Source organism: Mchenga conophoros, linkage group LG4 (genome assembly GCF_057382185.1).
Source record: "Mchenga conophoros isolate Kocher_MC1m ecotype Shallow Benthic linkage group LG4, M_conophoros_male_GT1.1, whole genome shotgun sequence".
Lineage (NCBI taxonomy): Eukaryota > Metazoa > Chordata > Actinopteri > Cichliformes > Cichlidae > Mchenga > Mchenga conophoros.
In genome coordinates this window covers 7097160-7122945 of record NC_140529.1, presented here as the reverse complement: position 1 = coordinate 7122945, position 25786 = coordinate 7097160, and the positions used below count along the sequence as shown (strand labels likewise).

The following is a 25786-nucleotide window of genomic DNA, read 5'->3' as shown; positions in this document are numbered from 1 at the left end:
AGTTTGTGTAGAATGGCTGTTCTCTGTGACTTTGGAATGACAATTCTGCAGCCTCGTATAACCAGGCCGTCAGCCTCTGATAGCTCGTTTTTCACTTACATGTACGCTTTAATGTTCAATGGCACACTAGCTCCGTATGCAGGCCAACCCCTGCGAATGTACGTAATGACAGTCTGTACTTCAACGTCCGTTGCAGTGGCTGCTTTAATGCTTTCCATTCGGCTTGGGGACACTGGAATGCCCTGTAACACGGTGGCTATGTTACAGGGCAGTCCACTTCACTGTGAGTGCTAGTGTCATCCTCAGCCCGAGTCTGTGGACTCCGTGACAACGTATGGGCGATGACAAGCGTTTTGCCAGGGACATAGACGGCCTCCAGCTTGTACCTCATGAGCCTCATCAGGAGGCGTTGACACCTCAATGGAACATTGTCAAGGTCCCGGCTATTGACCAGGGGCACCAAAGGTCTATGGTCGGTCTCAAGCCTGAAGCGATCTAAGCCACATAGATACTTATCAAACTTCTCACAGGCCCAAACACTTGCCAAACACTCCTTTTCGATTTGTGCGTAGCGTGTTTCAGCCTCCGTGAGGCGTCTAGAGCAGTAGGCAACAGGTTTCCACTCTGCGCCATGAAGCTGAAGCAGCACAGCCCCAAGCCCGTAGCTACTGGCGTCGGCAGATACGGCTGTGAGTCTGTTGACGTCATAGAAGGCAAGAACAGGTGCTGATGTAAGCGCTCTCTTAATGTTCTTGAAGGCTGCCTGCTGTGGGTGACCCCAGGTCCAACTGTTTTTGCTTTTAAGCAACTCGTACAGTGGCTGACATACTGTGGCAAGAGCAGGAATATATCTGCCCAGGTAATTAACCATTCCTAGGATCCCTTTAAGCTCTTGCACATTTTCTGGTGACGGCAGCTGAAGAATGGCGTTCACTTTCTCAGGGTCTGGCCTGACCCCAGAATAGTCGATCAGGTGCCCTAGGAAGCGAAGCTGGCTCTGTCTGAAGGAGCATTTCTCTCGGTTGAGCTTCAATCCGGCTAACCCAATAGGCTGCAGGACCTCCTCAAGTCAGGTGTCGTGTTGTTCCATGGTGGCCCCATAGACCAGGATGTCATCCATAAAGACCTCCACTCCTTCGAGCCCCTCTAAGGTCTCCAACATCTTTCGCTGAAAGATCTCTGGTGCACTTGTTATCCCAAAGGGCAGCCTCTTAACCCTTTAGAGCCGATCGGAGCGGGAACGCTCTGTTATGCGTAACTATTTTTAAATCCCGGTAGCACTGCAACCACGTAAGCTAGCGCAAAAATTTTTTTTGCATATGAAACCGGAGGAGTTGTACTTACATATTGTGCCATCAGCTTGTCCTAGGTCACGGTTTCCTTCCACATAAAGCTTTGCAAAAACTGCATAAAAAGCGCTTGCAGGAACAAAAACATAATATTCCAGAAACACGCTTTGCCGGTCCGATCAGCTGTTCAAAACACTTCCTACGTTGGAATAGACGTCAGCGCGAACTTTTGCATTTCCGCCATTACCTGGCCGAAACCGGAAGTGACGTCATTTTCGCGGAAATGTAGTCTTTTTTGCGATCAGGGCCTCAGGGCCTATACTGCTCTTTTTAAAAGTTATCTTTGACTTTATGACTTTCTGTGTCGTTTCTGGGATGCTTAGGACTCATATTGCACTGCTGGAAATAGTTTATTTTGATGCATATGCTGCTTTTTTGCAAATTTGCAGTATAATATTTATTTTCGTTTTTCCTGCAGTGTATAAAAATTGGTGTATTTCAAAAATAAAACTATGAAGACACTCAAAATAAATTTCCTGTGGTGGGAAACTATTTTGTGCAACTTTTTTGTATTTACAGTTTTGAGGGATAAGCCTCTTAAATTTCTCTAACTACAAATATATGTTAAAAAATCAAAAACGATTTTCAATTTTTTTGTAGTTTATTGCACTTTTTTGCAATTTATGTAATTACTATGCACTTAATGAATACATATTATTAAAATCTGGGCTATAATGGTTGTATTGATGTATAGCAACTTGAAATGCTCCCAAAAATGGCTCCACAGCATGTAAAAATATAATATAAGCTCTGGCGGACTTGGTTCTATGGTAGGTCTTAAAGGGTTAAAGCAATACCTGCCAAATGGCCTGATGAATGTTTGCAACTCTCGTGATGCAAAGGGATCTGCCAAAATCCACTGGCTGCATCCAGCGAGGAGAAGACCGTTGCCCCACTCAACCTGGACATGGTTTCCTCAGGGTTAGGCAAGATATAGCGCTCTCTTTTGACAGACTTATTCAGTTTTGTCAGATCGACGCAGATCCTGGCCTTTGCTGTGTTCTTCTTCAAGACAGGCACCATTGGGGCACACCATTCGGTAGGTTGGGTCACCCTCTCAATGACACCATGGTTCTCCATTCTTTGTAGTTCCTCCTTCACTTTCTGCAGCATGGGGAAAGGCACACGGCGTTCCGTATGCACCGCGTATGGCACAGCATCGTCCCTTAACTGAATTTTGACTGGTTCAGTTTTTGGTGTTCCGTGTTCACCGTAAAGTGGTTGGTTCCTGGTGAGTGTGATCGTTGCTTCATCAATTCTTCTCACCAGGTTCATCTGCACTGACAAGGAGCGGTTGAGAAGGTTGCTGACTCTGTGTCCACGAACCACATACACCTTGGACAGGTAGTCTTTGCCTTTATAACGTATTGTGGCCTTTAAGTAGCCGAGACATAACAGCTCTCCTCCGGGGCTATCTAGAGGGAGATTAGAAGGCTCTAGTGTTCTCTTATGAGCAAGTGTGTGGAACGTATCTTCATTTATGATAGTGACATCTGCTCCTGTGTCAATCTTAAATTCTATTGGGGCAGAGTCTAGCAGTAACTGCACAGTCCATGCTTCACTATTTCCTTTTGCATTACACACTGAGCCTAGAAAATATGAGGCCTGCTTGCTTTTCTCTGTCTCTGTAACCTCATTCACTGATCTGGTGTTACGACACACCCTGGCCCAGTGTCCAATTTTTCGGGAGCCATGGCAAACAGATTTTGCTGCCGGGCACCTTTCATCCCTGGCATGCTGTGTCTTCCCACATTTAATGCATTTCTTGTCACGCCCCGCCCATTTTTTTTCCTCGGGTAGCCTGCCTCGCTGTTGTTGTGATTTCCAGTCCATGCTTTTCCGTTTATCCCGTACATCCTGTACTGAGCCTCCAGCATCTCCCTGCAAGCTGACCTGCGCTGCGACCTCCTCTGACTGTCTGACGATCTGTGTCGTTTGTGCTCACAAAACTCACCCCAAACTCACAGTGCTCTGAGAGGTCATACAGGGCTCGGATAAAACTCTCCACCGTTTCGCCTGGCCGCTGGACACGCTGGTGAAAACATGCTCTCTCATGTATAATGTTCCGCTGCGGGGAAAAATACTCGTCGAACTTCCTCATTACGACGGCAAAGTTGTCACGACTTTCATCGGCGGCGAAGGTGAGTGACTTGTAAATGTTCTCTGCTTCATTTCCCAATTGCATAGATTAGGTAGCTCACCTGTACTTGTCCTTCGTCTTTGTGGAGTTTCGTTGCGATCCTGTAGCGCTCGAAACGCTGTTTCCAGTCGAGCCATTCCGTCGGCTTATCGAAGGGGAAGCTTGTCGGGGGATTAAACTTCTGTTTTCTCCCTTATGGCGTTATTCCGGCGATGGTCCGGGCCACTTCTGACACCATGTAGAATGACCACTCGGTAGCTTTCTTGTGATGCTGCTTTATTGAACGTGTATCCAGCATGGGTTATAACAGCACAACAACGGGTGTGGCAGCTAAGAGAAGATCTGGACATAGACAGCCCTGCCGCAAAGCATGTCCTAGTGGCGTAAAGCCGCAACGCCCACCCGCTCGACACAGGCAACCCAGTATATGACAGCCTGTATTTGTATAGCGCCTTTACTAGTCCCCCACTTTGCCTCCCCTAAAGCGCTTTACACACCCAGTCATCCACCCATTCACACACTGGTGGAGGCAAGCTACAGTTGTAGCCACAGCTGCCATTGGCCCTTCTGGCCAACACCAGTAGGCGGTAGGTGAAGTGTCTTGCCCAAGGACACAACGACCGAGACTGTCCCAGCCGGGGCTCGAACTGGCAACCTTCCGATTACAAGGCGAACTCCCAACTCTTGAGCCACGATCGCCCGAATCAGGTTTGTGTCTGGTGTCAGCATTGTCAGTTTTCATGTCTTTCCTGTCCTGTCACATGTAATTATCCTCAGCTGTGTTCCCCATGTGCTTCCACTTTCCTCATTACCTTCTGGGTATTTATGTCCGAGTCTCTCTCAGTTACATGTCACATTGTCCCTCGTACTGTGTGCTCCCCAGTGTCTCCTCGTGTGCATTAGTTCTATTAGTTTCCCAGTTTAGTTGGCTTTGAGTTTATTCTATGTGTCAGTGAGTTTACGTTTAGGTCCAATCCCTGCCTGCACACAGCCGTAACATGACAGCTGTTAACTATTATTAAAACTGATTTAATTAAATGAAAAAAAATGCATCAAAATTTTTGGAAAAAACTAAATTAATTTGGTAATGTTGTAACTAGATCAGATAAATCATCGTCAAGGAAAGAGTAAAGTCTATAAGAACGCCAATCAGTGTATTAAAAGGGTAAAAAGAAACTAAGTTACAAAGTTAAAGTTAAAGTTTTTTTTACCTAATTACAGAAATAGCTATGTATATTTGATGTTTGGTTGCAACCTGTATCCCATGAAGCAAACAGAAGTAAATTAACCCAAACAGGAGCCATTTCATTCTCACCACGTCAAGTTCTGGCATCGCTTCCATCACCTCTGCAAGGTTCTCTATCTTCGTCTTCTCTGAAAACATAAAGTCATCATTCACCCACAGGAAGTACTTGGTGGTTACCTGGGAAACAGCCAGATTTCTGCCTGCAAACCAGCCCTGAGAAAGGAAACATCTTTCACATCTTAATGCAAATGATAAGAGTTCTAATTCTGATTTCAGATTTATCCTTAAATTGTGGTGGTGACCACATGTGACTGCAGTCCATTTATTCTTTATATAGTTAGTTAGATTAGCAGCAATTTAACATGCTTGATACAACTAAGTAACAGAAGTTTAGCTAATAAAATTTTAAATGCATCTGAAATCTGAATTATTTTCCTATCAGATTTTATAGAAAATTTCAAGAATTAAAGTAAAGTGACATATGTTCTAAATTTTGTATAGTCAGTTTAGTCCATAAGAATGTAGGTATATACCTGTGCTGGAGGCATAATGTAATGTTGAATGTTTTCTCCAGTAATGTGCTCCGTTTCAAAGCTGTCATCGGCAATAATAATTTTTACGTTGCTATAAAATTGCCGGATGCTGTCAAGCAACACTTAAGTGTCTATAGCGCTGGAAAGTTTTTGTTGTGATGGTGACTTGAGAGCTGATATCTGAGAGACAGAAGCAAACAAAGACTTATTTCAAGAAAAAGTAGGGTGATCTGCTACAGCATAGAATGAGTTATCGTAGGACACTTTTCTCTATGTGCATCCTTCTCTCACCTATTGTGCCATGGAAAAGTATTTGTCCCCATTCACTACAATGAAATGTTTCAGATATAAAATTTAGTTTTTAAATACTGATTTCACTTCTTAAGGGGGGGTAGACCTGGGCTATGGGCTATGTCCCAATGCAGTGGCTGCATCCTTTGGAGGACCCCGCCTTTGCAGTCTATGTGGGCCAGGTCCGAGAAGGCCAGAAGTGCGATTCTGTGAAATGGGACGGTCTAGTCTTCAGATTTGTGTCACTGTGTCGGTGGAGTTTAATAAACTCAGCCATCTGCTCCTTGCTATCTAAAATATAACAGAATATTGGAGTAAATTCTCAACCATCTCACACTTCTGTTTAATCAGTTTTCTGTTTGACGTTTATTGAGCTGTGTGAAAAAACTTTAATCTCAGCTAAACTGATTTACTGAGGAACAAATAAAACACTGAAAAACACCAAACAATAACATTTTTAATCAACAAGTGACTTATATATCATGTTTAACCTGAGTAGTGAAAGACTGCGCGAGGGTCTGAAAATGATGTGTCGGGAGTTCACTGTACTCGCCGGCTCAAGTTAGCCTTGACCACCCAGTCAGCTATCGAGCTGGTCTGTAACAGACGTCTCCGAAAACATCGGAGCACTTTTTGCAAATATGCGATGTCTTGATAAATCGAGCAGATATTTGAACTTGACACAGCTACATTCTCGCCTGAAAATTTGTTAATTTTATTTTGTGACCCAAAAAGAGTAATATTTTAAACTCTTCAGCCACGCTCCTCAACTAAGTAGCACCAATAACACCAAAAGGGATTGGATCACTTTTTTCAATAATGAAAGAATTCAACATTTAAAAATTGCCTTTTGTATTTACCCAGATTATTTGTAAATAATGTTAACCTTTATCTGATGATCTGCAACATTTAAGTGTGAGAAATATGCAAAACAATATTCAATAAGAAATCAGGAAGGGTGCAACTACTTTTTGAAAGGACTGTACACCTCTAGTGAAGAACCTTGAAAACAGAATTAAGTTAGAAACATTTCATTCATTGGAGGAAGGCAGTCTAAGTTGGCCATAATTTCAGGAATCAATACATGGTACCATCACAGAGATTTTTAATTCCTAGGAAGAACAAACTACCTGTTCCCATGTCATACAGGACTGGTACACGAGGCTGTTTGATGGCAATTGGAAACACAGCTTCATGCATTTCAAACTGGAAAGTGGCTAAAATCAGAAAACAAAAAGCTCAGATTAAATACAGTGCAAAGGACACTCTTGTATAAAGAGAAAAAACAAAAACATAACAAAACATAGTCACTGATTTTCCAATAAACCTTAGAACAGCACACAAACTGCATAACTGGAAAACACTTTGTCTAATTTCACTTTTGCTTTCACTTATTTTGCTTGGACATGACATACGGAATTCAGAAACAATCAAATTTCATGCAAAACTTTATTTTCATATAGAATTTCAAATTTCTAGCTCATTTAACATTGTTTAAACACATACCAAGGTCTCCAGTGTTTATGTGGTAGTCAGTGCTGGTATAGGACACTTTGGCTAGCAAGTTGTTGAGGGTCACCAGGCTGCGAGACTCGATAACCAGTTTGTTCTTACCAGATCCTGTTAATTCAAACCACAAAATTTCACAACAGCATTAAAATGACTTGATTAATAGTTCAAGTTTTAAAGTCAATAAATATGACAAAGTGTACACCCTACAAGCTATATAGATTATATAAAAATGAATTCAAACAAGGTCTGTTTATTCTGCCTTTTTGCCTAGCTGAAATCACACTTTCTTATATTTTTTAAATAACAACTAAAGGCGGGACACATTTTCAAGAAAAAAAAAGTTGAAAAGCAGTCAGTGAGTTCACAACAACACTGAGAAAAATAAACAAATTGCTAGTGTTGTATGTTGCTTTCTCATACAACATAATTATGAAAAATAATGCTAATGTACCAGATGTAACATATCCAATCGATATATGCAAAGAAACTAGAACTGTCCATAAACCCTCCTGTTGTGTGCATCCCCACCCCCCTTACTTTAGTGTTCCCGGTAACAATTGACTGGTCTGTTTTAACAGCTCTTAAATTAACATAACACTGAAATGAAAGAGGTACTCATTACTTTTATATGTTCAAATGCATAGTGTGGAGGATGTCATAAGGCCTTGAGGTAATCAAATGAGTGTTTTAATTTGTAAATGGGTCAGGTTCGACCCAAATACAACAGGAAGGTAAATCAAGATGTGTAATAATGAGTTTAATACAGGGAAACAGTATTAAACACAAGAAGAAAGGGAGGTGCAAGAAGGCATGGAAAGTAATGACACCAGCTGAAATCTATCAGTAATTAGAAAGCAACCCTGCCAATCCTCAGTACCAAGTGATGGCCTATAAAAAGGTGTCGCATTACCAAGGTTATTGCTTGTTTCATAACACAAGAAACATCTGATGATTGTTAAAATCATTAAGTTCTCAAGTCACGGTCAGTGGGAGCTGACTGTCAGGGGCAGATCTAGAAGGTTGGCATGTGCCACCCTAATATGATCTCTTGCCACCCCAAGTACCACCCTACTTTTGCATACGACAGTGTTGTGCTTTAAAATAAGATAGCATTAACACTTTGAGCACAGTTACAGTTAGCAGTGAATATAAATTCTACAAATGAATATACTGCATAGTGTTACCCCCCTCCACCATTAACAAGAGGTTCAGCCCATAGCACATTTCGAAGAACACCATGGGAATTTCAGATTTCACACAGGTGGTTGGTTGTTACACAATGAAGGTGAGTGTTATTAACCCTCTGTGGTCCACAGGCACGCTGCACCTCCAAATCACATGTCTGATTTAAGCTGACATAGCAACAAGCTGCAGCCACACTGAGTCTTTCAGCCCGTGTTGAAAGTTCGGACTTCAAAGTATACACCGTTTTTTAAATTTTAATTACAGGCCAGTAAATTCAGAGTTATGATAGAAAAAATATAATATAAGCCATGCTTTTTTCTAAATACTATTGTCATGTTTTGTTTTGTATTTTTGTTTTGTTTTCTTTTAAAGCATTTTCTAAGGACAGATAGGAAGAGGGGAAAGTTTTGGAAATGACAGCAGCGAGACAGAGCGAGTGACAGAGAGAGAGAGATATTGATATCGAGTTTTTAGATGTGGGAGATTTGTGACGTTTAGCTTTGAGTGTGTAGTTAGTGTGTTGTGTAGTCGTTGTTTTAATTTGTGTGTCAGTGAGGGTACTAATGACTGTCATAAAGGCAGATTGCAATGTAAGCACTGTGACCAGGTAGAAAACCAGAGGAGTGACACAACTCCTGTTGTCAGGCCTGCAGGGTTTATCCCTGTGGGGTTCTCCTCTGTCTTGTGTCCGACAAACACATAATAATTTGTGGGGCATCTTATTTTGACACTCGATTGTTCTCTCTTTTTAGTTAGAGTAATATTTTTAAATGGTTGTTCAAAATTGTAAAAAATTCCAGGTGTATTTTTAGATAAATAGTTGAAAATGTTTACAAAATGTGTGAAAAGGATTTTGTGTTTTTTGTGTGATTTCAGATCAGTTGTGATAATACAGTATGTCAATGAAAAAAACAACAAAATTAATACATGTGAGGTTGAGCTGTAAAGAATGATACCAAGCAAGACAGGGAAAAAAATGTAACAATTTAAAGGTGAAATACAAATGTAAAATCAAAGGGAGTCAAAAATAAACAGTCATATTTTGGACCTCAGAGGGTTAAATCATTTAAATTTTTGTTCATGACGGTGCAGATTTCTGACATTTTGTGTAAATTAAGCATGCAAAAATTAGATTTTTTTCTAACAAAAAACCAGTGAAACTTAAGATAGACATGTGTTTGTAAATGAACCGCCCCATGTTGTGCAGCTTTCTGGATTTTATACGTATTGGGCTACATATTTATTATATATATATACATATATATATATATACATATATTATATATATATACATACAACAAGTACAAGTACCTCGGGCTGTGGATGGACAATAAACTGGACTGGTCATGCAACACAGAGCACCTGTATAAAAAAGCCCAAAGCCGACTGTACTTCCTCAGGAGGCTGAGGTCTTTTAACATCTGCAGGAAGCTCCTGAGGATGTTTTACCAGTCAGTGGTTGCTGGAGTACTTTTCTATGCTGTGGTGTGCTGGGGGAGCAGCACAGCAAAGAGGGACTCATGCAGGCTGGAGAAACTGATCAGGAGGGCTAGCTCTGTGGTCGGCATGAAGCTGGACACTCTGGTGACAGTGGCAGAGAAAAGGACATTAAAGAAACTGATGGACATTATGGACAATGCTGGGCATCCTCTGCACACGGCCATAAACAACCAGAAGAGTCTGTTCAGTGACAGGTTGCTTCTCCCCAAGACAAGAACTAACAGACTTAAAAACTCCTTTGTCCCACACGCCATCAGACTGTTTAACTCCTCTCTGGAGGGGAGAGGGAGGGGAAACAGGAGGACAAAGGAGGGGGGAACAACTAAGCTGTAGTGCCTCTGCACCTCACTGTACAATACCTTGTGCAATACTTTTTGTAAATAGTCAACAGTGCAATAGACTCAATACTTGAAATGTGCAATTCACTTGTATTTTTATTTTTTATTCCTATTTATTCTATTTATCCCCTTTGTATATTTTATTTATATTTGTCTCTGTATTTATATATGTGTGTGTGTGTGTGTGTGTGTGTGTGTGTGTGTGTGTGTGTGTGTGTGTGTGTGTGTGTGTATATATATATATATAACAGTTCTGTAACTGTAACTTTGGTCGTTGCTGTGCTTTTTTTGGAAGTCGAATTTCCCAGAGGACCCACCCGAGGGATTAATAAAGTTCTATCTTATCTTATCTTATCTTATCTTATCTTATCTTATATATATATTAGGGGTGCAATGATATTCGTATCGATATTGAACCGTTCGATACAGTGCTTTCGGTTCGGTACGCATATGTATCGAACGATACAACATTTGTAAATTATTTTATCAACTTTCCTTCTGACGATGCTGTCTGGGTGGAGCGCTCAGTGAATCTGCGTTCGACTACTCCGCCTAGGCTGCACTGTCGAGTGCAGATCCACTGAGCGCTCCACACAGACAGCATTGTCAGAAGGAAGAGCGCAGGGCAAGCTAGCGAGACAGAAGTTAAGCTCTCCTTGCAACATGGCAAATTGAACTTCCCCCACCCTCATTCAGATCTGGCGTTTGGAATTATTTTGGTTTTCATGTGATGTATGACCCTGAAGGTAAGCGCGTCATGGACTAAAGTAAAACAGTATGTTGGATGTGCCACGCAATGCTCAATTACATGGGTGGGAGCTAGTGTGTTAGCGCACTTAGCTCGTTAACGTGTTGGCCGTCTAGCCCCATGCACGGGGCGATCGGCGGTAGCTCGTTAACGGAGATTTGCCGTGTTGTGGCGTTAACGTCATTTTAACGAGATTAACCTGAAAGCACTAGTGGGAACACAACGAATATGACTGCACATTTATGCCAACATCATCCTAGTGCAAAGACAAAAACAACAAGCACGCATGCTACAAACTTTACCTGAGTCATTTAGACAGATGTTAGCACATGATTCTCCTTATGGGGACCTGATATGTTTAATATGCTGCTGAGAATATAGCCCAGAAGAAGCAGATAGTATAGCTTTTATTTTGGAAAGAGCCATTTCTCTGTAATAAACTCTCTTTTCCAAAGATGAGTGATTCCTCAATCAGATACAGGGCTCGCAAAATCGCTAGCCCGACGTCCCGGGGCTAGCGATTTTTCCAGTCGGGCTACCAAAATCTATCTCTGCCCTGCCCGTCCGGCTATTGTAGGAAGGAAAAATATATGTCAATGCTTTTGCATTCTTTCGGAAATGTAGCTGGGTAATTATGTCATTGGCATCGGTGAGCCACTGTCAATATGTGACATATTGAAATCACGTTTAAATTTGCGCTTGTTTTTTTGCTTTCACTTTGCAATCGTGCGAACTGTGTATAGAGAGCGACAGCACTGATCTGTGAGTGATGATAATTTGCGCACCAATTCCTCTGACATCGTCTTATTAATCGTTAGCTTACTATGCAAACATGACAAGTGAAATCTCCCGCAGCAAGCTTAAACATGTGAGAGGTTGATCGCGCAGAGAATCGCTGAGCTTATGTGAGTGCGTGTGTAAAAGCATTTCAGTTCTGCTGAGCCAAATAAGACAGGTCAGGGTGAAGAAGTGACAGCCAAAGAAAAGCTTACCACAAAACGGGAAAGTTATGACAAATCAGACTATAAGGCAAAAAGAAAGTGCAGCTTTATGGTTTCATGGACAAAAGAATTTCTGTGGCTGCAATATGACGAGCTAAATAACCAGGGCTGCACATAAATGGTCCGCAGGTGCGTATTCACTGTCAAAATAAAAAACATGCACAAGACAATGAAAAACACAGACTAAAAACACACAAGGGGGGGGGGGGGGGGGGGGGGATCAGGAATCACATAGGGAAACAGCTGACACACATGAACCTAATAATGGGACAGGGGAAGTGAAACTAAATACAATGAACAAAGAAAACCAGGCTCTTTCAAAATAAGACAGGAGGCAGACAATACTGACTTGATAACAAGGGAGACTGGACAGTGTTGGGGAGTAACGGAATACATGTACCGCCGTTACGTATTTAAAATACAAAATATGAGTAACTGTATTCCGTTACAGTTACCGTTTAAAAAGGTGGTATTCAGAATACGTTTACTTTGTTGAAATAAATGCATTACACTGCGGTACTTTCCTGTTTCATTTTGTCGCGGGTCAGGACTGTTTGGGTTTTGTTTGACAGCTACGTTCTGTTGTTCCAGGCGGCAGCGTTACGGTTGCCATGGTTACAGGGCGACGCTCTCTCTCTCTCTGCGACCGTGTGTTTCCTGGGTGAGAGAGCACCTTTTCGTTGTTGTTGTTGTTGTTGTTGTGCTAAGCTAACAGGCAGAATGCTACAAGCATAGCTCTAAAGAATGTAGCATCATGGGCAGTGTAGTCCGTGCTGCAGGGAGAATGGACTGTGTAACGGTCTTTTGCATTTGATGTTTGTTGCATTTGATGTTTGTTGCATTTGATATTTGTTAAGCTGTATGTCTGGATTTTGTTCCTTTGCGCCCTCTGGTGGTGAACTGTGTAGGGTACAGCTTTGCTGTTTGGGTCTCCACCCAGCCACTTTTCTTTTGCTAGCGCACATGGTGTCTGCATGCTGCAACTCACAGTTAGCTCCACACATGGAGAAAATATTGTTTAAAGAGTGAAATAATTGATGAAGAAGATGGAAGATAAGGCAATAAGGCCATAAAGGACTATTTAGCACCTCCTGGATGTCAGCTCACGAGGTTTGTGTATTTTAAATGGTTTATTTTCTGTAATTAAGGATTTTTTGATTGATTGACATTACGTACAAGAGCGCATTTTGATGTGATGTTTTTGTTTTATTGTTTTGTCCGTGAGCAGTTCTCACGGGTTGCCAAGACCAGAATAAACCCTGTTTTATAACTACATCGTGCGTACGTCAATCCTTGAGGGTGCTACAGTGAGAACTCCGCTCTGCACGGGTAGATGAAGGACGCAGCCCCGCAGGAAAGTCAGGTGCCCCGAAAATAAGTGTTGCCTCAATTAAAGGACTGAATATAATTAACCAAAAGAAAGAGAAATAAAAAGGAAAAGGACTGTAAAAATAATTAAGATAAGTTTCCTTTTATAAATGAACAAAGGAATGGAATATTTCTTCTTTTTTCTTTCTTTCTCATTGTTTACATTTCTGCTGTTCAAGTGACTGATATTCATACAGTGTTAAGTTAATGTTGTGATGAGTAACCTGTGTATTGTGCATATGGTGGGCTTCAGCAGTTGCTGTATGAAACAGTATTACTGGCTTGGACAAGATATGTAATGTGACTTAAGTATACACGTTAAGTGATGTTTAAGGAGTAATAGTAATTACTGTGCTTTAAAGTTGTAACAGTAAATGTAGATTAATATTCATTTGCTCCTCAACTACCAAATCAAATTTAAGCTGCTGCACCTTTACATTGAGTCTAAGTAAGATACACAAAAAACCCAAACCCCTCCAACGATGGCAGAGTTTGAGGCTAATCCAGAAGTCAGTGAAAAGGGTGATGTGGAACAACTCTCTGCAGATGAGCAACTACAAGCAGTTGAAGGCACAGCTGATGATGTTTCTACTACCTCACAAAGAGCACGACAGAGCCAACGAGTCCGTACATTGACGGAAAAGGGCAAAGAACTGTACGGTGAGCACATAAAGAAGGCTGCACATCGTTTCAGTGTGCGCTATGAGAAGTGGAAGGTTGTCATTAAGGATGCCAAAAGAGCTATAGATGGTCAATGCTCAAAGGATCTGCTACAAGAACATGTTTCCAAGGTTTTGAGTGCTTCTAAGGATGTGAATGCAGCCTATGATGACTTGAGACGTATTGAATCTCCAGATAGTGACACAAGACGAAGGATGGATACGTGTGAAGCCATAACAAAGACAATTATTGAATCTGTAAGAAAGTGTCCAAGCCCAAGTAGTGCGGAGGTTCAAAGAGATGAAGAACTTTGGAAGGACACTGAGTCTTCATCTAAATCCGTAGCCTCAGATGTGAAAAGTCAAAGGGATGAAAAATGGAAGGAGACTGAGTCTATGCCTAAGTTAGAAGCCTCAGACAGGATGAGTGTTAAGTCACACCACACTAAGCTCTCTTCTCATTCGAGGGTTTCCTCTAGACACTCCAGCCGGCTCTCGGCTAAAAGACAAGATGCAGCTGCTGAAGTTGCAGCAAATGAGGCTGCTCTCCAAGTTCTGCTTGAACAAGAAATCCATATGAAGGAAATTGAAAGGCAAGAAGCAGAAATAGCACAAAGACAAAAGGCTCTAGAAGCTAAGCGCAGAGAAGTAGAGCGACTTGAGACTGTAAAAAAGCTGAATGCAGCAAAGGCTCGACAGCGGGTGTATGAACAAAGTGAATGTTCAGATGAAGAAATATACAACCTACTTCACCACAGATCTGATAAGAAAAATGAAGTCAAGTCTGAAAACAATGACCAGCATATGTTCCTCGCCACGAAATGTGACACCGCTCCGAGAGGTGAACACAGAAGATCTGGTCAAGGCATTTGCAGTGTCTCTTAATGCAAGTCGTCTTCCGGTACCAGAGCCAACAATATTCAGTGGCGACCCTATCAGATATAATGATTGGAAAATTTCCTTTCAGACTCTGATTGACAGGAAAAATATACCAACTGAAGAGAAGACTTATTATCTGAGGAAATATGTAAGTGGACCTGCAAGGAAGGCAATAGAAGGCTACTTCCCGCTTGGCACAGAGTCTGCATACTATGCAGCATGGACAGTTCTCGAAGAGAGGTATGGCAATCCCTTCCTAGTAGCAAAGGCCTTCAGAGACAAACTTGACGCATGGCCTAAGATAAGCTCTAAAGGCAGTATGGAACTTCAAGCATTTGCTGACTTCCTTTGCTGCTGTAAGACAGCCATGTCGCAAATGAAGGGGCTTGAAGTGCTCAATGACTGCAATGAAAACCAAAAAATGCTCGCAAAACTTCCAGATTGGCTTACTTCAAGGTTGAACAGAAAGGTTACAGAAGTGCAAGAAGAGACTCACACCTTTCCAAGCTTCAGCCAATTTGTAGATTTCATCTCACGGGAAGCCATAATTGCCTGTAATCCCATAACATCTCTCTTTGCTCTGAAGCCAAGTGATACTGAAGGGGCAAAAACCACAAGGAACAGAGGCAATGGAGCAAAGGTGCTAGCAACTAACTCAAATGAAAGGACTGTTAGTGCTAGTTGTGTGTACTGTGAAAGGTCGGGTCATAGCCTACTTAAGTGTAGAAGGTTCATAAATGAGAGCATTGTTGAGAGACTAAAGTTTGTTCAAGACAAGAAGTTATGTTTTGGCTGTCTGAACTCTGGTCATCGCTCCAAGGATTGTGAAGGGAGAGAAACCTGTGACACATGTAATAAAAGACATCCAACATGTCTTCATGACAATCGCACGAAGGAAGAAAGAACAAGGAGAAATCCACATAAGAACAGTGGCAGGACAAGACAAACGAACGCAGATGTCTCACAAGACAACAGTGTCACACCAACAACAAGTGAAGCAACTTCTAACAGAGTCACGCAGAATGTTGACGACACTCACACATCTTCCATTATTCCAGTATGGGTGTCAACCAAAGGTGAGCCAGAGCATGAAATTCTTGTGTACGCGCTCCTTGATACACAGAGCGATACGACCTTTATTCTTGAAGAAACGGCACAAGCTCTGCATATCAAAGGTGAATCGACTCAGCTAAAGCTCACTACCATGTCTTCAAGAAACACAGTTGTGTCCTGTCGCAAGCTCTCAGGTCTACAAGTCAGAGGGTTCTACTCAAATAAGACCATTTCCCTACCAGTGACGTATGCCAGAGACTTTATTCCCGCAAACCGAGATCACATTCCATCGCCTGCAACAGCTAAGGCATGGTCTCACCTTGAGTGCATTGCCAGTGAGATCGCTCCACTACAAAGCTGTGATGTTGGTCTGCTGATTGGGTACAACTGCCCCCAAGGACTTGTTCCTCGTGAGGTTGTGTCTGGAAAGGAAAATCAGCCGTTTGCACAAAGAACTGATCTGGGATGGAGTATTGTGGGTTATGGCAATCCATGTCTCGATTATGGAGACGCCTTCGGAATAAGTCACCAAGTCATTGTGAAGGAAGTGGTGCCTGACATTAATCCCTCTTCAAATCTCACCAACAAGGTTCACTATGTCTACAGAACTCAAATAAAGGAAATGATCTCTCCCACAGAGGTCCTAAAGATGTTGGAGTCTGACTTTGTTGAGAAAGCACCAGAAGACACAAAGGTCTCTCAAGAAGATCTCAAATTTTTAACAAAGATGAAAGCCGGCATTAGGCACAAGGAGGATGGTCATTTTGAAATGCCACTCCCATTTAAGAGTGAAAGGCCGAACCTGCCAAACAACAAGGCATGTGCTATTCATCGCCTCAAATGTTTAGAAAAAAGGCTCAAGAGTAACAAGCAGTACTACATGGACTATAAGAAATTCATGGATGAGATCCTAGCCCATGGAGATGCTGAAAGGGTCACAGAGCAAGACATTGATAAGACACCAGTTTGGTACATCCCACACCATGGTGTGTATCATCCACAAAAACCCGGAAAGATTCGTGTCGTCTTTGATGCCTCTGCCAAGTTCCAAGGCGCTTCCTTAAATGACCATCTCCTCACTGGTCCAGAGCTAACAAACACCTTGCTCGGAGTCTTGTGTCGCTTCCGAAGAGGCCCAGTGGCTTTCATGTGTGACATCGAACGCATGTTCCACCAATTCCATGTGCATGCTTGTGACCAAGATTACCTACGGTTCTTGTGGTGGGAGAACGGTGACCTTGAAACTCCATTCACTGTCTACAGGATGAAGGTACACCTATTTGGAGCAGCATCTTCTCCAGGTTGCGCCAACTATGGCCTCAAGCATCTTGCAGCTGAAGGGGAAGGAAGTTTTAATGAAGAAACCATCAAGTTCACCAACTTCTATGTTGATGACGGACTAGCAAGTGTTGACACTGAAGATCAGGCAATACAGCTGGTTAATGAAGCACGCAAACTCTGCAGCATGGGCAAACTTCGGTTGCACAAGTTCATCTCAAACAGCACCAAAGTTCTAGCTTCGCTTCCGAAAGAAGAATGCGCTGCAGCTCCCAAAGAGCTAGATATGGCACTCGGTGAAGTACATATGGAAAGAGCACTTGGCGTACAATGGTGTGTGGCATCAGATCAATTTCAGTTCAGAGTAGTTGTTAAGGAAAAACCGCTCACCAGAAGAGGAGTATTGGCCACAGTCGCCTCTGTGTTCGATCCACTTGGGTTTGTGTCACCTTTCATTCTGCTGGGAAAGCAGATCTTGCAACAAATGTGTCGAGATAAACTCAGTTGGGATGATAACTTACCTGACAGACTTCGACCTCAGTGGGAGTATTGGTTGCGTGACCTGGGAAACCTTGCGGTCGTAAAGGTTCACAGATGCTACATTCCTTCGAGCTTCAAGGCACACCACTACGAACTTCATCATTTTTCTGATGCAAGTGCATCTGGATATGGAATGTGCACTTACCTCAGAGCAGTAAGCACAACTGGTGAAGTCCACTGCCCATTGGTGATGGGAAGATCAAGAGTTCCACCAACCAAAGTCACAACTATACCTCGGCTTGAGTTGTCGGCGGCCGTTGTTGCTGTGCGCACTGGTGACATGCTGAAAAAGGAATTGGAAATGGAAATTTCAGAAGAAAGGTATTGGACTGACTCGAAGGTGGTACTCGGATACCTCAGCAATGAAGCCAGAAGATTTCATGTGTTTGTTGCAAACCGAGTGGAACGCATCAAACAAAGTACAGATTCAACCCAATGGAGGTATGTACCTTCCGAAGATAATCCGGCGGACCACGCCTCAAGAGGTCTCACAGCAGAACAACTTGTAGCATCAAACTGGTTCAAAGGCCCAGACCTCCTTTGGCAGAAGGTCATACCCAGTGGAGAAATTAAGGTGGGAGAGTTATCAACCAGTGACCCGGAGGTTAAGAAGGTTCAAGTCCACAAGATACAAGGGGAGGAACAAAGGTCACTGTTAGATCGCTTACACAAGTTTTCCCACTGGTCGAGGATGATTAAGGCAGTTGCTAGACTCAAGCGCTATGTGAAAGAAGCAAAGCATCACAAGAGTAGATCACACGACATCAGTAGCCTACAAGAGAGAAAGGAAGCAGAGTTAACAATCATAAAGATGGTTCAAGAAACAGCCTTTGCTCAGCAAATAAGAACCTTGCAACATCATGATGTGATGCAGATGAAAGACAAGGTTAGCAAGTTACACAAGTTATGTCCATTTCTTGATGACCAAGGCATTCTTCGGGTAGGCGGATGCTTAACACATGCAGCTTTGCACCCCAATGTCAAGCATCCTGCGATCCTGCCAAGAGACAGTCACGTGTCGGCATTACTGGTCAAACATTATCACGAGAAGACATACCATCAAGGACGAGGGATCACCATGAATGAACTTCGAGCTAATGGATTCTGGATTCTTGGATGCAGCAAGATTGTGTCATCTTACATCTATAAATGTGTAAAATGCAGAAGGTTCAGAAGGCGCACAGAGCAGCAGAAGATGGCAGACCTCCCAGAGGATCGGATGGAGACCACACCGCCATTCACCTACTGTGGGATGGACTGCTTTGGTCCTTTTTATGTCAAAGAAGGCCGCAAGGAGCTAAAGCGTTATGGCTTGCTAATCACTTGCATGTGCTCCAGAGCAGTGCATCTTGAAATGCTTGACGATCTCTCTACAGATTCCCTCATCAACTCCTTACGTGCATTCATGGCCATCAGAGGTACAGTTCGCCAGATAAGATGCGATCAAGGCACGAATTTTGTCGGCGCTAGAAATGAGTTTATTGGAGCATTTAAGGAAATGGATCAAGCCAAGCTAGGGAAACTGGACTGTGAGTTTCTCATGAACACCCCAGCGTCTAGTCATATGGGTGGTGTCTGGGAAAGACAAATTCGCACCATAAGAAGTGTTCTCATGTCCATTCTGGAACAATCAGCCAAACAACTCGACAGCTCCTCTCTGAGGATATTCCTGTATGAAGTCATGGCAGTGATTAATAGCAGACCATTGACTACTGACCAACTATGTGATCCATCAAACCCAGAACCTTTAACACCGAATCACATACTAACCATGAAGTCCACAATCATCTCTCCACCTCCAGGAAGGTTTGTGAAAGAAGATCTTTATCTCCGTAAGAGGTGGCGTCGTGTTCAACTACTTGCCAACACTTTCTGGACAAGGTGGAAAAAGGAGTATTTGTTAAATCTTCAAGGCAGACAGAAGTGGACCAAAGAGCACAGAAATGCTAAGATCAATGATGTTGTCCTCCTGAAGGATGAGATAACTCCATGCAACCAGTGGAAGTTGGCAAGGATCATTGAAGTGTATCCTGGAAAGGATGGAAAAGTGAGGAAGGTGAAATTGCTGCTGAGTGATCCAACCCTGGATAGAGCAGGAAAACGTACCTCCAAACCTGTGCACCTGGAAAGACCCATTCAGAAGACAGTCATTCTGATGGAAGCGGAAAACGATTCTCCACCGCACTCTGCTTAAAGGATAATTCACGATAGTTCATTCAAAAGCCGTTCATTAGTTCATAGGTTCATAGTTTTTAATCACAAGTGATTGGTGGGAGTGTAACGGTCTTTTGCATTTGATGTTTGTTGCATTTGATATTTGTTAAGCTGTATGTCTGGATTTTGTTCCTTTGCGCCCTCTGGTGGTGAACTGTGTAGGGTACAGCTTTGCTGTTTGGGTCTCCACCCAGCCAACTTTTCTTTTGCTAGCGCACATGGTGTCTGCATGCTGCAACTCACAGTTAGTTCCACACATGGAGAAAATATTGTTTAAAGAGTGAAATAATTGATGAAGAAGATGGAAGATAAGGCAATAAGGCCATAAAGGACTATTTAGCACCTCCTGGATGTCAGCTCACGAGGTTTGTGTATTTTAAATGGTTTATTTTCTGTAATTAAGGATTTTTTGATTGATTGACATTACGTACAAGAGCGCATTTTGATGTGATGTTTTTGTTTTATTGTTTTGTCCGTGAGCAGTTCTCACGGGTTGCCAACTGCCATACACGTTAATGTGTCTGTGAGCGAGGGAGGGAGAAAAAGGCAAAGTACGAGTTGTCATCGAGCAAAAACGGGAGCTGGAAGCATGTAAATATAATAATAACCACTTCAGCCAAGAAGAGTGCCTGACGAGCCCAGTTGTAAGTAAGCTATTAAGACTCGACTGTACACCGTGTTCGTGTTTTCCTCCGAAACAATAAGTTCCGTTGGAGCAGCCTTTCAACGCCTCTCTCTGTCTCTCGCAAGAAAAGTTGACCCACACAACAAAGTAAAGCTATTTTTCGGCTACGAGCCGACAGGGACCCCGCCGTATTAGTCAGAGGTCCCTTTACTACAGTTCGGAGTCGCGGACCTTCAGTAATAGTAATAAATCACACAGCAATAGTACATTCACGTTGTTGTAAAAAGCATGATAATATATTAAGTAATCCAAAGTATTCAGAATACGTTACTGTCATTGAGTAACGTAACGGAATACGTTACAGAATACATTTTGGGGCATGTAATCTGTATTCTGTAATGGAATACATTTTAAAAGTAACCTTCCCAACACTGAGACTGGAACATAAGGGGTGATGACACAACAGGATCTAGATAAACAAGGACTAAAGAATTTCAAAATACAAAACAACTCAATCCAAACTAATGATAGAAACAACAAGAACTTAGCATGTCTTCTACAGTACATATCAATAATGCAAAATGAAGAGAAAATGCTGGGTCCCAGACCCAGCCCATGACAAGACTGCTGTAAATGTTTTATATTTCATATTTGTAAGAGATTGTTTTTCTTCTCCACATGGCTGAAAAGTTCTGACCCTTGCTGCTAATCTGGCGTGTGGTCCAAAAACCAATCCAACAAAAATGCCCCCTACAATATAGTCACTTATTTACTAAATCTCACCTTTGATGATTGTCTGTTCAGGTGTAATATTTGTGGTCAGGATGCCTTTAGACACACTTAAAGATACCTACAAAAGAAAGGCCTGAATAAATTTAAAAAGCACTCAGAATATAATAATAATAATAATAATAATAATAATAATAATAATAATAATAATAATAATAATAATGGATACTTTATTGATATCCATGCCTACCCCAGAATATCCTATACAGTCGTCTACAAAAAAAATAAACTGTGTATGAAATTATGCTATGTCAGTGTAACATTGGAATACCTATTGAAGATGGAAAGAAAGATGCTAGTTTATACTGTACATCAGACCATAAATGAGGTTTGTGTTTTTTCTTTCATTTATCCTAAAGCTGAATTAAAGTCAGCCCCACACATTGATCACAAAATCAGGGAATCAGGGCCCTTAATGTTTGAAATGTATATGTTCAGGAGGCATCTTGTATGAACCAGCCAACCTGTACAGTTCATATTAGCTGTGAGGGAGAAACACCAACCTTGTAGCTGCTTCTGTTTTCTGCATGCAGCCCTAAACCTGAAATTAAAATGACATTACTTTTACATTGTCCTTTTATGGGAAGACTCCATGACACGTTTTTGAAGCATAAATGATCAACATGAATTACTTAAAACCCCCATGCAACTGTCTTGTCTGTGAATATGTTGGCTGTAATACAGATTTAATTTTGCCATCTCATTTGCTGAGGTATAAGTTTGCTGGTCATTATCACTCTTGGTTAATTATCTTTTAATTATGTTTTAAACGTGGAAAATTCCTGAAATTGCATGTTAATTTGACTCACTAATGACTCTAATTCAGAGGTATTAAAGTTTACTTAATAATCTGAGAAATACCACCAAATTTAGTCTCAGATCAACATTTATTAACCATTTTTCTAATAAACTAGAAAGGGATTGTATAGGAATTTCTTTTACTTATGTATTAATCACATTATTTTATTGTATGATGCCTTGGTGCCACTAGATTTAAACATGTTCCACACCCATACTGTAAGACAGATGGTGGGGGTCTAGTAAGGAAGTTGGGGGAAGCAGACAACTCCACAGGAAGAGTCTTTTGTCTCTTCGAGGACTCTGGGAGGTAGCAAGGGAGTGTGAACCTTAAGGTGTGAAGCAGCTGTGTACTTTCTTTTGTTCCTGGAGAAGGTATTTAACTGAGAGCCATGTTAGGCTCAGAGAGACTCTGCTGACCGTCTGTCCCGCGGTCATGTAGGCTCTCCACAAGCTTGGTTGTCTGTTCTTTGTGTGTTTTGATTAAAGAATGTTAGCTACCGCTCGTCTGCAGGCTTTATTTAAATGGAAAACTTCCACAACAGAATATACAGCACATACACAACAATACAGACCACTGGTAAACTTGTCTGTTGCATATACAGTGGGGCAAAAAAGTATTTAGTCAGCCACCGATTGTGCAAGTTCCCCCACTTAAAATGATGACAGAGGTCAGTAATTTGCACCAGAGGTACACTTCAACTGTGAGAGACAGAATGTGAAAAAAAAATCCATGAATCCACATGGTAGGATTTGTAAAGAATTTATTCGTAAATTAGGGTGGAAAATAAGTATTTGGTCACCTCAAATAAGAAAAATCTCTGGCTCTCACAGACCTGTAACGTCTTCTGTAAGACGCTTTTCTGTCCCCCACTCGTTACCTGTATGAATGGCACCTGTTTGAACTCATCAGCTGTATAAAAGACACCTGTCCACAGCCTCAAACAGTCAGACTCCAAACTCCGCCATGGCCAAGACCAAAGAGCTCTCGAAGGACACCAGGAACAGGATTGTAGACCTCCACCAGACTAGGAAGAGTGAATCTACAATAGGCAAGCAGCTTGGTGTGAAAAAATCAACTGTGGGAGCAATCATCAGAAAATGGAAGACATACAAGACCACTGATAATCTCCCTCGATCTGGGGCTCCACGCAAGATCTCATCCCGTGGGGTCAAAATGATCATGAGAACGGTGAGCAAAGATCCCAGAACCACACGGGGGGACCTGGTGAATGACCTGCAGAGAGCTGGGACCAAAGTAACAAAGGTCACCATCAGTAACACACTACAACGGCAGGGAATCAAATCCCGCAGTGCCAGACGTGTTCCGCTGCTGAAGCCAGTGCATGTCCAGGCCCGTCTGAAGTTTGCCAGAGAGCACATGGATGATACAGCAGAGGATTGGGAGAATGTCATGTGGTCAGATGAAACCAAAGTAGAACTTTTTGGTATAAACTCAACTCATCGTGTTTGGAGGAAGAAGAATACTGAGTTGCATCCCAAGAACACCATACCTACTGTGAAGCATGGGGGTGGAAACATCATGCTATGGGGCTGTTTTTCTGCCAAGGGGACAGGACGACTGATCCGTGTTAAGGACAGAATGAATGGGGCCATGTATCGTGAGATTTTGAGCCAAAACCTCCTTCCATCAGTGAGAACTTTGAAGATGAAACGAGGCTGGGTCTTCCAACATGACAATGATCCAAAACACACCGCCCAGGCAACAAAGGAGTGGCTCCGTAAGAAGCATTTGAAAGTCCTGGAGTGGCCTAGCCAGTCTCCAGACCTCAACCCCATAGAAAATCTGTGGCGGGAGTTGAAAGTCCGTGTTGCTCGGCGACAGCCCCAAAACATCACTGCTCTCGAGAAGATCTGCATGGAGGAATGGGCCAAAATACCAGCTACTGTGTGTGCAAACCTGGTAAAGACCTATAGTAAACGTTTGACCTCTGTTATTGCCAACAAAGGTTATGTTACAAAGTATTGAGTTGTATTTTTGTTATTGACCAAATACTTATTTTCCACCCTGATTTACGAATAAATTCTTTACAAATCCTACCATGTGGATTCATGGATTTTTTTTTTTTCACATTCTGTCTCTCACAGTTGACGTGTACCTCTGGTGCAAATTACTGACCTCTGTCATCATTTTAAGTGGGGGAACTTGCACAATCGGTGGCTGACTAAATACTTTTTTGCCCCACTGTATTAGGCTTGGCATACCTGGTATGAGAGTAGAGGTCAAAGGCTGTACTATATAACCTTGAATAGGATACTGCAGAGGAGAGTTAGGCGAAGCAAACAGCAGTCTGGATAGTTCAGCAGACACCATCCTGATGAAGAGATGAAATGTGGGTAGATATAGAAACAGGTATCACCTTTTTACTAGTGCTGTCAGCATTAATTCTTATCCCTACTTTTATTTTTTTCCATGTCTATTTAAGTGCTATTTATGACACTATGTTTGCACTGAAGCACCGCAGCAATTTCCTAATGTTGTAAACCTGCTCAACATTTGGCAATAAACCCCATTCTGATTCTGATTCTGATTAACGCTGACAGACTGCACGACGGCACCAAGCGAAGCAACTCTGCTGTTGAAGTGCAACACATTCTCACTCCCAAAGCGTAATATTTAATGCCAAATGTGTCTACATTAATTACAGTTTACAAAGATACCAATTGATTATGTTCAGTTACAAATGCCATTGCATTACTGTTAAAGTACACAACATTCATTCATCCACCCTCTTCCTGGTTTTGTACTGTTGGAGGTCCTTAGCTCGCCGTTTAACAAGCTCTTCGTATTGATCCTTGGCTATATAATCTTTAAGAAGTTCTGAGCCTTTAGGGCAGGTACATTGATGAGCCAATGAAAAGTTCCTAGGAGAAACTGACCTGAAGAACAAAGGAAATACAGAACTCCTAAAGGGTCAAAATTCTCTTCTATATCACATTGTCATTTAAATCAAGTAGTTCAGATTTTATGGGAATTTGGGAGACTAGTCTAAAAAGTATTTTAATGATGCATTAAGGGTAACAAGACTGTTGCTTCATCTGGATAGAAGTATACCAACTTTCCTCAAATAAAATGCAGTTTCACCTCTGGTCAGCAACAAAAACACACAAAGTGGTCATACAAAGCACTCTACATGTGCGTGTGGTGTGTGTTAAAGGCAATTTAATGAAAACACTTTCAAACACTGCCAAATATACAAGAGGAGGGATTTACACACACACACACACACACATACAAATTATTACCTTAGTTTTGTTGCGCTGGAAAACTTGAACAGATTTTCATTAACGTTAGAGAAATATATGACATAGAAAACCATCAGGATGATCAGAGTAACAGCCACCAGCTGGAGCCTTGTGCTACTCAATGACATCTGCGGACATACACACACACAAACTCACGTTGTAGACAGTTTGCTAGCAAAGGACCTAAGGGCAAAGATTGCAGTTCTAATGCTCCTGCCCCCAACAGCTGTCAGGTGGCAGATTATTTTTATTTATTTTAGTACTAAAGATGCAAAGTCAGCATCTGGTATAGGGAGAGTCAATATCTGGCATACCCAATGCATTTACATAAAAATTTTGCAGTAATAAATTTGGACACAAGAGTGATTGCTTCATATATCAATACTTAATACACATATTCTTAAAAAATGGTGCATCAACCAACTTGAAAAGCATTTTTTCACACACTGAAATCTGAGACAATGTTCGAACAT

General features: G+C 41.9%; 2 pseudogenes; one reads left to right on the top strand and one right to left on the bottom strand.

Moving 5' to 3' along the window:
- The window catches only part of LOC146575428 (beta-1,4 N-acetylgalactosaminyltransferase 2-like), a 56447-nt pseudogene that overhangs the window by 7658 nt on the left and 23003 nt on the right, over positions 1–25786 (bottom strand).
- On the top strand, positions 13694–14941 carry LOC146575429 (uncharacterized; annotated as a pseudogene).